The 9,626-nt window shown below is 38.1% G+C and overlaps 2 protein-coding genes and 1 long non-coding RNA gene across 4 annotated transcripts in view; 2 read left to right on the top strand and 1 right to left on the bottom strand.

The window, feature by feature from the left end:
* The window catches only part of LOC145457518 (chromosome-associated kinesin KIF4A-like), a 252,540-nt gene that overhangs the window by 57,484 nt on the left and 185,430 nt on the right, over positions 1-9,626 (top strand). The gene's annotated exons all lie outside the window — the stretch shown is intronic.
* Positions 1-9,626, bottom strand: part of LOC145457805 (uncharacterized) — a 569,341-nt gene that overhangs the window by 528,301 nt on the left and 31,414 nt on the right. The window lies entirely within an intron of this gene.
* LOC145457667 (C-type mannose receptor 2-like) overlaps positions 1-9,626 on the top strand; it is a 312,234-nt gene that overhangs the window by 284,619 nt on the left and 17,989 nt on the right. The window lies entirely within an intron of this gene.

Here is a 9,626-nt window from a genome sequence, read left to right as displayed (position 1 = left end):
CAACACCACGCGAGAGATGCCTATACTCGAAAGTACGAATCACCGCCGCGCCCATAAGAACACATGGTGAATCAGTAGAGACCCTGTAAGAATACACGACAGACGAATCACCGCCACCACCTATAGCAAAAAAGGCGAGTCACACCCTCGACTTTTCACGGCGAATCACGACCGCGGCCTATACCCAAAAGTACGAATCACGACCCGAGTTTTCAATACGAGTCACCGCCCCAGCCTATACCCAAAAGTACGAATCACGACCCCGAGTTTTCAATACGAGTCACCGCCACAGCCTATACCTAAAAGTACGAATCACGACCACGAGTTTTCAATACGAGTCACCGCCACAGCCTATACCCAAAAGTACGAATCACGACCCCGAGTTTTCAATACGAGTCACCGCCACAGCCTATACCCGAAAGTACGAATCACGACCGCGTCCATAAGAACCCATTACGACTCACCACCACAAGGGGGGTCTGAAAGTACGAGTCACCACCCCCGGTTTTCAATACGAGTCACCACCCCGCCCATAAGAACCAATGGCCGTTCGCGAGCGATCTACTATACTACTTACGGATCGCTTACAACTACTTCCTTTTTGTTGTAATTTTCCAACAAATCAATCGGAGCCCGCAAGAACCGCTTCTCCAAAAACGGACAAACACAGTTAATCCTTACTACACTGATTTCAGCTTACAAAAACGAGAGAATTTCCATCAAACCAAAATAAAAAGTTTGCAATATTAGTTTAGTTTCAACCGCAGACCGCATTTATCAGCAGCGTTGTATTTGTATTTCTGCTCGCTAACAAGACAGCAGCCAATGGTGTTACGTGTTGGGAATGTAATGATTTTACATTTTAAAAATACATTTGTTTACATCTATGCTGTGGATTCTTATTTGAAAGAGGAATATGTATTGTACGAGAAAAAATTACTAGGTGTGCAAGGAAAAGTAATCTATAGCGTGCCACAACTAAGACGCAAATTAGGAATAGCTGGATCCTGACTTGACAACCTCTAGCACATTTTGAAATTTTTGTATCAGGGGTTTGAAAGTACGCTTATTGAGACTATCATGACACCTTTACCTTCAACTCATTGGCAATAAATGGTTCATAATGTAGGAAGCTAATTTCGGTTTTGGGTCAGCACCAGGGCTTTAGAGTCGGTAAATTTTATCACCGACTCCGACTCCAGACATTGTCAATATACCGACTCCAACTCCGACTCCGGTACCGAATCCGCCTATTTTTCTCACCTAACTGCAAATACGACTCCAACTCTGACTCCAACAGTACTACAGATTTTCTTTGAAAACTATACATCATTGTGATGGTTTGGTGACTTTAAAATAGCCAATAAACATATGCAATGATATTATTCATGATGGCATGTAAAATTGTTTCATGGTGACATAGCTAGAAATACTCACAGTGCAATTAACATGGAAGTATTTATTTCGACATATCCTTCCTTTTTTCATAAGTTTTTATAACATAGACGAGTCACGGGTATTTTCTAATATGTATGGATCATTCAAACATGATATATATCTCATCCGATATATTTAAAATTGGCATAAAACAATAAAAGTATAGCTCGTGCGTATGAGTCAGCAACTGATACAGAGTTGTACAAATTTTCTCACTATGCACTACACACTATGCTGATGACAAGCACACACTCTCACTACTAATAAACGGTGGTCAGAAACAAAATTTAGGGAGGAGTCAAATAGCATATGTATCTACTATTCTACATGCACTCAGTCAAGTATTCATGGGCTGGAACTATACTTGGACTCTTTATTAAAGATATGTTCGACCCAAACGGCTAAGCTACTCATTACTGGAAATATTTTTGATTTTGGCAATTGTTAAGCAGCGTTTGGTTATGTTTGCATCAATTTTACGATGTTGTCACTTACAAAACTATACGATTTATTTACTCTTTCGCAGTATCATGGAATAATTCCAAAAATTCCACCAAATTTGTGATTTTGCAACTGAATTGCAATTCGTATATAATGTCCAATTTTATCAATATCGTTACTAATATCAGTATTTGTTGGTATATACGAAACCTATTTTATTCATTGTGAGTAGTACGATTTTTGTGACCTAAAAAAACGGAGGATTTTGACCTAAAAAATTAAAATAATGGTACAATTGTATTACTTATCTTCATTTCTGGCTGTAACTGTCTGTCCTTACGAAGTAGTTTGGCACGAAAGAAAAAGTTTTTGAACTGAAAACTGACAAATTATTAGATAAAAAAACTTGTATTTATCGAAATCTGGCCCTATGCAGAACTCCAGTAGTTACATCACGTATTATGGTAGAAATATGTAAATTTGTTTTATTACAACGAAAGATACTTTCCTACATTCTCGGGTGGAAAGTGTGTATCCTTAACAAGTAGTTTGCCAAGAATGGAGAAAGAACGTTCAACAGCAGCAGTTGTTGGCAGACAACACTGAAGTTGTGCGTATCTGCTGGTGGCACACCGTGTTGCTTCATTCTGTCAATGTTGTCTACATCACAATTATTCATCATACGCTTCTTGATATAAGAATCATGCAATACCCAAGTAGTCTTGCTTCAGTTAGGATATTGCAGTACGTTGACCATAACACCATGTCAACCTATTTGTTTCATTTGACCGTTTGTGATTCACAATGAGCAGACAATAGGCCGTCTACAACAGTAGGCCAATAAAGTTGGCTACAATCTGTAAAATATCAAATGATAAGTTCGCCGACAGTGCAAAATCTACGATGCAAACGAAATGAAGGGGTCAAAAAATTTTCGACTTTGTAAAAAATTTTGACAGTTCTTTGACCTAACGCTACAATGTTGACAAATTTTGATTGATTTTGAGATGTCAAAAAAAATCACCTGAATTATGAATATTTTTAAGAGGCCCTTGAAAGCACCTGCTTTCATATTATGGAAGTTGGAGTCGGAGTCGGGGTCACGAGCATTTTCACAAACTCCGACCCCGACTCCAACCAGTATATTTTCACGACTTGGATTCCAACTCCATTAGGGATAAATTTGCGAAACTCTTAATCCGACTCCATTAACTCCAACTCAGCTGCCTGGTCAGGACTTAGGTGGGCGACGAAAAAATCTTTTTTTTCACAAATAAGCTCGGAGAGATATTTGAGCTCAAGATGCCGCTCCATCTCGTTTTCTGGATACGGATTAATCAGACACGAGCAAATTTAATATTTACGACGGGAAAGCGTGGTATTTCGAGCACAATGCCCGAAAATTGCTATAAATATTTACTCGACACAGAGCATATTTTTTCCTGTCAATTATCGTTCTTGCTATCACTGTGATATAGACAGGGATAAGATGTTCAAGTTCAAGATCTTTTGTCTAATTATGGCAAGATTTCGGAAATAAATCTGATATTTCCCATAGACGTTCACATGGATAATCCATCAATGTTCGTTTGTCAACGCCATCTTATTAATTATATTAATGTTCGTTTACCGACCACGAACGTAAACAGAACGTTCGCAACTATCTTTAGACATTTGCAATAATGGCAAAGCAGAGTAGGCTAAATACGATTTGTCTAGTTCTCTTGGGTGATTTTTGGCTCGAGTACAATGTAGCCTACGTTTCCAGAATTAGTGCGAGAGTAGCTTGATATCTTCCATTTATTGCATGCCCTAATATATATTGAGCTCGGATGCCTAGCTTATCAAAAAAGTCCCTTTAGCTTGGCTGATGTACTCGCAGTGACCAGTACGGCTGATAGGTGTCTTGGTCTATGTTTGTGACTGCAGATTCTTCGTTATAACACATTGCGCATTTAGATGCTCGCCTAATAGCGCTTTCGTGTAAATAGTACCCTCTTCACGTTTTTATGACAACATATGAGGCTCTCCCATCAAGCCCGTTGACCTAGTGACCCCTCATCGCGCATTGCCCATGAAAGTTTGTTTAAATTTCAGTCACAATTATTGGAGCCCAATAAACAGCATAACTGATCTCGACAAAGAAGGCAGTTGGGTCTGGAATGACGGCACGCCAGTTTCCAAATATAAAAATTGGTGGGTACACTGCCAAAATCTTGAAGGTTTACCATGGAATGGTGGTAGAAATATGTCCAACTACGACTCTATAGTCTCGGATCAGGACCTGTGAATGACTTTACCCGTACTCGTATTGAAAACTCGTGTTGGTGACTCGTACTTTCAGACCCCCCTTCCGCTGGTGACTCGTACTTTCAGACCCCCCTCTCGCTCGTGATTCGTAATGTGTTCTTATGGGTGTGTTGGTGATTCGTACTTTCGGGTATAGGCTGCGGCGATGACTCGTATTGAAAACTCGTGTTGGTGACTCGTACTTTCGGGTATAGGCTGCGTCGGTGACTCGTATTGAAAACTCGTGTTGGTGACTCGTATTGAAAACTCGTGTTGGTGACTCGTACTTTTTTTACTATAGGTGGTGACGGTGATTCACCTGCCGTGTATTCTTACGGGATATGTGGTGACTCGCCATGTGTTCTTATGGGTGCGGTCGCATGCGGCTATTGCGTCTTATGGCGGGGGTGGCGAGCGGCTATTGCGTCTTATGGGTGCGGTCGCATGCGGCTATTGTGTCTTATGGGTGCGGTCGTGAATCGTACTTTCGGGTATATGCATCTCTCGCACGGTGTTGAATATGTATCAGGTTGGTAAAAAGTCACGTGATTGGTCCTTAGTTAATGTGTATATCGCAAATTATTAAATATGACCGAATCCAGGTAATCCTAACGTTTACGGTGAGTACGACAATGATATATCGTTATTCTTATGGACGCGGCGGTGATTCGTACTTTCCCGTATAGGCTGTGGTGGTGACTCGCCATGTGTTCTTATGGATATATCGGCATATCGTACTTTCGGGTATAGGAATCTCTCACACGGTGTTGAATATGTATCAAGTAAATAGTCACGAGTACCACTAAACAGGAAATTCACTAAACCGCAGTGCATTGTGCGATTTTGAAAACAGATGTTTGCGCTTGCGTTTTGATATGTCTGACCCACTAAATACGTCCGTTTTGCGAACACGGTTTGTTGTGAGGATTACGCAGCGCGTGCGGCCTACATTTCGAATGACCTGTGTGCTGAATTGTTTCCCGTCCAACCGTGTGCTACTATCGATTATTACGCTAGTCCAGTCAGTGCGAAATAGTTTGATAAATCTAGGAATCAGTCGCATGGTGTTACTTTAGTAATTAGTTTACCATAGAGCCGGCGTAGCCGGTGATTCGAATACCGACAAATTTTCACTTATTTCTGACCCAACCCTAATCCTCTGTGAAGTTGACGCTTATTCAAAAAGGTGTGAAATAATTGTAAAATCCTAATCCGAAACCGATTATTTCGACTTTGGCGTAGTGCGCATTGAAATAGGATTGACAAACATGACTACCAACTTCCCCCACAGTCCCGTTTCGATATTATACACACATTGATTTGAAACAAGTAATGTAACATTACAACTCTATTACCGATCCAGCTTTCCGTTTGTCAAAGAGACATTTTAACATCTTACCATACTCAAAAGAATTATTCACAACATTAACAAGTGTTTAAAATCTACTTTTCACTTACTTGGCTATATCACTACAACTCGCAAACTTGAATTAATTCATCCTTGTGGTATTCGTATGACCGATAATTTTTATTCAACTGTAAAAGTCGTTACTAATCTATAACACAAAGTAATCACTACTCGGGAAATCTAGTTTTCACTTACTTGATTATATCACTACAACTCATAAATTTGAATTAATTCATCCTGGTTGTACTCGTATGATCGGTCTTTTTTTATTCGATTGTAAAGGTCGTTACTATTCTGAAGACAAAGTATTTACTAATCGGTGCATATACGATTTGACTTGAACATATTATATTTTGAGTATACGAGATTTGAATGTCTGAACAATAACTGAGAAATAATTTATCACAATTAAATCCGTATATTACAGCGTAAAAGATATTTGAATGTCAGCAACTCGGTAAGGTCATAGTTACTACCACATTACCTAATTTTCCCGACCAACTCGTCATGATCATTCCCGAAATCAACACAAACATGACTACTGACTTGAGTTAACCACAAAACAGCATCAAGTTCTAAATCCACTTGTAGCTTACGGCTTATTCGAATGCGGGTTATGTTTTGTTGTAATTGAGTGTACGGAAATAGTATTACGTCTCGACATCTCACCACCTTACCATATTCAAAGAGTCAACCACGAAAACATTGTCAAGTAAATCCGTTTGTAACTTACCCGACCAACTCAAACAGTATCAGTATGAAAAACAGCCAAACATACACGAATCCATACAATCACTAAAACCTAAAATCCATAACAAGCTTGGTTGTATTCACATCCCTACACATCTTTTTTATTCAACTTGAAAAGTCGTTACTATTCTGTAAGATAGAGGAATTATTACGCGGTATATTCTGCAAGACAAACTAATTACTACTCGGTATATTTTGTAAGACAAAAGTAATTACTTCTCAGTGTCGGCGACTTGAGATTAACATAATATGTTTGAGTATACGAGATTTGAAAGTCCAACCAACGTAGTTGAGAATTCATTTTTTACAATCGAACGATGGTGTTATATTCAAAGTTATCATGCCGTGAACATAAGGATTGACACATTGATTTGACATATGAGATTTTGTAATAGTTGATCATTACTTTATTATTAAATTATTTGCGTTAATTAGACCCGGCGTTGTGGTAAATGTTATGACAGCAACAAACTTTTCAGTACCAATGTTATTAACATATTAAGCTGTAAAACTATGTGTGTCTGAAATGTTCTTGATAGGAAAATTACTCCACCTTGGTAAAAATCACTCTGCGTATCGCGGATATCAGAAAATATTTCCAGTAACCAAGACTAAAGATGCAACGACAATATCGGTATTATTACATTCAACAGTCAGTACAATTATTAAAATCTATCGTTTGCGATAAACAGCACTAAAGATGTAATAATTCCAGTATTCATACATTGAACATCCGATACAAAATGCTTTATTATCCCGATTCCCAACGGGTAATTGAAACGACTAAGTGTAGAATCAGTATATCACAATATCGTTACTATTGAATCCAACGATTTATTGTCGGAATTTGTGAGAGAGAATTGAAACATATGCACTTTACAGAATGACAAAATATCACTTTCAGTATCGAGTACCGTTCGAAGCTAGCGATCAATTCTTAATCATTTCAGTAACTCCCCATTGTGCGTGCTAAATGTAAAATATCGCGAGGTTATACACTCTAAGACTTTGATTATTGCAAAAGTAAATTGTGATATGTTTGTTAGATGCATCCAATTCAACTAGAAGTGTCTAGTGCCCAACACTCGTAATATCGAAAAAGTACTCGCTACACTGTTATTTGCTAAACGTGTTTTGCATTGTTGTTCATTTCTAGTATTGATTGAAATCGTTCTTGAACCCTCAAATAATAATTCCCGACATGAAACCAAGCCGCTCAAAGTCGTTACCATCACGAAGAAACAATGTGTACGAAGTTTATCAAATGTGTCCTACCTTGCCAACAGAAAACAATTTTCACTCACTCGAAATGAAACCAATGGGACGGTCTCCATTCGATATTTTGTTTGTGTCAAATACTTTGCTATGAACACATTTGCGTGGTTGAGCTTTACATCATCAAGCTGTTATTTGTAAATCAAGATTTCGGTAAACTTATAAATGTATCGTTTAACTAACCGACATTTAGTGATTGGGGAACATACCAAACGATACACATCCATCTCCGAAATACTGCATTGATCTTAATTTCCATCATCGTGATAATCGAAGTACATTTCTTTCGAATTCGTAACAACCGGTGTTTCTACGACACGATAAATTTTTGACAAGTTATGCTTAGAAGATTGGTTGCATATCGCGAAAAAAAAATAATATACCACTCATATTGATACTGTTACTCCATTGATCAATATTTTCAAACGAGTAAAATTTATTACTTGAGTTTCTCCGCTTAATGTAAATGAAAACTCAGCCGTCTTTTAACATCACAAAGACATTGATAAAAAGTAGGCAATCCAACACAACACTTTGTACGACACTAATTATTGTTCCACACATCTCATTTCATACTAAGTGTATACGAAAGATATTCACGACACATGAAAATATTCGCTCATGCTACGAACATAAGCAATGATTGGTGGTGCTTTCAAACTGTTTCGATATCACAAGAACTTTATTGTCTGAATGGGTGTTCATGTATCTTAATAATCAAATAGTTCAACACAGAACTAGTACTAACAGAAACATCAGAGAGTTGTTTACACAAAAGTTTGTATGTGTACGGTATGCGAATACCATGTGTAAGTCCAGCACAATTGCAGTATCCATCCGAGTTTAGTTAACACAAATTTATTAGAACGGAGCCACGTAAACTTTCGTGAAAGAAAAGCATACTCACTTCCAGAGGGTTATGTCAACACCATAGCAGTAAATCAGCTACTCCAACAACAAAGTACATATGTTTCTAGCCACGGTCCTTACATCTTTCACATAGTTCAATCTACTTTGCTAACGAAAAGTGCTGAGTCATCACATGATCGCCCTCACAACAAAACAGCCTGTAGATATTATCATTCAAAATATTCCTAACCCTTTACACACCAGCGACAAATCATACAACGAATATGTTTTGTGGGTCGAATTGTTGTTCAGTGTCAAGTCTACCTGTTGAAACGTACATTAAAACAACACAGTCACAATTCAATTAAAACCACGAATCTATTTTCATTTCGTCACATACAGAAAAATAAAATTTTCTTTCCCCAACACATACTTGTAACCAATCGCTTTCATTAAACACACAACTTCATAAAAGTATTTACTTTCTACAACATAGACATTCCGATGTAGCCAGGAAATATTTTTATTAATCAAAATCATCGATTTCTGTTCACGGCGTTAGTGTGTGCATGTCATACCTGTGGGCCCCGTATTAAAATGGACACGACACGACTGAATGTAAGGGGGGTAGAAGTCTATCACATCGATTTACACGTGGTCTTCGCTACGGTTTCAAAAAACGAATCATCTATTTTGCATTGGTCGAGACCGAGCGAACCAGTTACATGTATTCGCGGTAATGATTTTGCTTGTCATATGCGAATGATAGGATTGCTACTCCTACAAATCAAATCAACCTACAACAATCTTCTGACGATCATAATAGCAATTTCATTTTCCGCCCCTTCATAATTGTATACGCACGAAAAGTATATTGTACAACTCGGTAACTACATTTAACAAGACCAATCACACTACCAGCGTTGAACACAAGATACCTACCCAAGTAAAAATATCATTCTGGTTTGGACAACTGACGTTTACCTGTGTAAAATTATCATTTTCACTTGGAGGTCCACCGTTACCTAACTAAAATACCATTGTCCTTTGGAGATTTATCGTTTACCCAGTGTAACAAACCCCTTTTCACTTGGAAATCTATTTTTGCCCTGGATAACAAACCCCTTTTCACTTGGAAATCTATTTTTGCCCTGGATAACACACCTTTTTCACTTGG

The sequence above is a fragment of the Botryllus schlosseri genome, chromosome 2, assembly GCF_051294905.1.
Source record: "Botryllus schlosseri isolate E-star chromosome 2, Bs_hap1, whole genome shotgun sequence".
NCBI classification, from domain to species: Eukaryota; Metazoa; Chordata; class Ascidiacea; order Stolidobranchia; family Styelidae; genus Botryllus; species Botryllus schlosseri.
Note: the sequence above shows the minus strand (reverse complement) of the source record. Positions and strands in the feature narration are given on the sequence as shown.